The sequence below is a fragment of the Cannabis sativa genome, chromosome 5, assembly GCF_029168945.1.
Source record: "Cannabis sativa cultivar Pink pepper isolate KNU-18-1 chromosome 5, ASM2916894v1, whole genome shotgun sequence".
Taxonomy (NCBI): domain Eukaryota; kingdom Viridiplantae; phylum Streptophyta; class Magnoliopsida; order Rosales; family Cannabaceae; genus Cannabis; species Cannabis sativa.
This window is the reverse complement of record NC_083605.1, coordinates 13,126,779-13,130,422: the sequence shown is the minus strand read 5'-3', so window position 1 is coordinate 13,130,422 and position 3,644 is coordinate 13,126,779.

Below are 3,644 nucleotides of genomic sequence, written 5' to 3'. Positions count from 1 at the left end.
TGAATGCCATATGTAAGGTGTAAACTTAACATTTTATTGATAAAGAAGACCTGTGATCGCCTGAATACACATGCTATGTTTGGAGGTCAAACTAGGTCCCCTTTTCAATTTAGTACAAGGTATTAAAGGTAAACTTGACTACACAAGGAATGCTTTCCCACATAGTGGAACTTCACTTTGAGGAACATCTTGGATATTCAATTTTTATGGGTTGTAGAGCAGAGGCTTCACTTTAATACACCGACTTACGAGTGTTGGGGCATCATCTAATAGACCATGTAGGGAAATGATAAGCTTCCCGAAGAGCACTCACTGGTATCCGTTTGCAAGACTTTCTTTCCTTCCTAAACACGGATGAACTTCCCTGCTCTCTCATAGAAGTCTTCTATGCCAACCAATTCCCTTTTCAACATATTCCCCCAAAGTCTGCTTCCAGGGTGTACTGCATTGGCTATGGAAAACTTGAGTTCATCTGTAAACATCTTCCCCACTTTGGTGACTTTCACATTGAAGCGCTGGATGTAGCTTCGTAAGCATTCCTTTTCCCCTTGCTTCACATTGGTGATACTTGTTATATGCATAATGTAATCACTTGTTGACTGGTACTGTTGAAGGCATTCCTCTAAAAATTTATTTTAGGATGTAATTGTTCCTAGTCCGATCCTTTTGAAACACTTATATGCAGCTCCCTTAAGTGTGACCACAAAGCATTGACACCTTGCCTTGCATGATACCTTTTTAATCTTTATTAGGTTGTTAGAAGCTCCTTGATGACACTTTAGATCATTTCTACCATCAAATGGAGTCATGCGAGGCTCCTTGAAATTGGGTAGATGAATTTGAATTTGAATTTCCCTTGAGAAAGATGATTCTTTAGCGAACCAATCATCCTCCAAATTTCCCTATGGTGTAGTAGCAATCATTCAACGTAGATCTTGCATCTCTGCTTCTAGCACCTTCATTCTTTTATTCATCCTTTCTCCAAAGATGGTGATTAGAACTCAGGTTTTCCTCGCAGCTTGCATGGAGCCCGCGATTAGTACTCCTCTCGCCCCTCATTGTGTGACTTCACACTGTGATTAGGGTATGATGTCTTTCGCTTGCATTGCTCTTGAAAGGGGGGGGGGGGGGCAGGTGCAGTGCCCTATATCATGAGACTCTTCGTGTGAAATCCCTTCATAGGATCACGTTATGTTTCCATCATTGCAATCTTACTATGGTAAGTAGACTCATGTTGCCTTGATTAACTTATAGTGCCATTTTCTTTCAATGGTCCCTTTCTACACTCATCGTCTGGGGTGAAATATATTGATGACATAGAGTCCCCACCACCAGTATATGCACTTGGGATCCCGTGCTCTTGTTGGTGGTTTTTATGCTGAAGTTCAAGGCTTGGGGTTTATGATTGGGTATGCCACTCAATACATTTCGCTTGCCATCCACCCCAGTTTTTGACGTTTGATTCTTCCAGTAGAGATCGTTTATTTCATCTTCATAGTGGCATGTTTGGGATGTTGAGCTCACAGAGTTGGCTTGTTTTTGTTTCCCAGGCAATGTCGCGAGGTACTGCGATCTCACAGAGTTGGTAGTCGAGGGCACCTTACTGGTGATACTTTTAGCCTTTGTAGACTATTCTCACCAATAGGTGTGATGGATGCAGTTAATCCATATTGGTGCATGTTTTTTGGATTCTCTTCATGATGGTCACCATCTCCTCTTGTTTGAGGCACTTGGCGATTCTGGCCAACTTCTTCAACCATGGGTGTTGGTGTCTCTCTTTTAGAGGTGATCAGCTGAGTCTTATCTACATGAATCTCGACACCCAGAAGACGATCAGAGCATCTAAGCATCTTATAGCAGTGGAAAGTAAGGAAATGATATGAATTGAGTTTTTCATTCCCATGGAGGGCAGCAAACTGTTGACAGTGAAAACTCGTTAACTAACATGAGACCAAAAAATAGAGACTCAAACACAAGACTTAAAACAAAAACGAATATATGACCTGGGGTACATTAGTGGTCCCAATGGACATGGCGACATCCATGACCTGCAAGTTGCATTTTGTAGGTGGTGGTCTCACACCTTACCTTTGTCGAGTGTTGGGTGGTCCTTAGTTGCAGGAGTAGTGGTTGTTATACACTCTTGGTCAGAATGTCAGTACTTGTAGGAGTGGTGTCTCCACTATTCATACATCTCTGGCATCATAACTTGCTGGAGGTGTGGTTGTACTTCCTTTGCATACACACCACGTCCTTTGTATGCATGCCTTGTCCTTGAAATCGTACCTACGTTGTATTCTTATTGAACACTTAGGAAAACTTCACTAAGTATTTTTATGTCATTGAGCAAAGCATTGCCAATTTACAAGCATGCAAGTTTTGGCCTAGGGACTTGCATGCAAGTCTTTCTTGAGAAACTTGCATGTTGCATGGCCAACGGATATGCAAGTTCATCACATGGCCGAGTGACTTACACATCCATAGCCGAGTGACTTTCATGTGGCATGGCCAAGAGATGTGCAAGTTTGTAACATGGACGAGTTACTTTCATGTTGCATGGCCAAGGGATGTGGAAGTTTGTCACATGGCCGAGTGACTTGCACATCCGTGGTTGGGTGACTTGCACATCAATGGCTTAGTGACTTTTATATTGCATGGTCGAGGGATGTGCAAGTTTGTCACATGGTCAAGTGACTTTCACACCCATGGCCAAGTGACTTTCATGGTGCATGGCCAAGGGATTTGTAAGTTTGTAACATGGCCGAGTCACTTGCACATCATGGCTGAGTAAATTTCAAGTTGCATGGCCAAGGGATGTGGAGAATTATCATATTGTCAAGTGACTTGCACATCCCTGGCCGAGTGAATTTTATGTTGCATGGCCAAGGAATGTGCAAGTTTTTCACATGGTCAAAATACTTGCACACCCATGGTCGAGTGACTTCATGATGCATAGCCAAGGGATGTGCAAGTTTTTCACATGACCGAGTGACTACAGATTCAGGGTCGAGTGACTTTCCTGTTGCATGGACAAGTGATGTGCAAGTTGTTGGAATTTATTTTACCAGGATCTTAGATCTACTCACAAGTATGTTTATTAACATCCTAAATAAGAACTTTCTAAAACGATAAATTAAACACATATAAAGTTTAAGAAACCTTACATTGGGTGCAGCGGAATATAATGACTCCTTCCGTTCAGATATCTAGCCCTTGATTCCTTTACGTAGCGAGCATTATCAATATCTGAACCTGGATCTCTTTCTCTGAATCCTTGATGCTGAATCTCCTTTTGCTGATGATCTTTCTTCACGATCTTCCTCACTATGATTGAGGTATCACTTGATGTGTGTGGGCACTACTCATACACTAAGGATTTCGAAATTATCAAGAAAAAAGAGAGAGAGTGGTCAGCTAAAGATAGGGAGAGAGAAGGCTCAGTTTTTTCTGATTCAGAAAGTCTGAAGAAAAGTGTAATTTTCCTGAAGCCTTCACTATCTATTTATAGCATTCCACTAGAGTTAGATTTGAATTATATGGCATTAAAATAATGAAAAAATCAATTTAAAATATACATATAGGTGGTCGGCCATACATAAGTGGATTGGGCCTTGGGTTTTGTAATTTTGCAATTTTACCACCTT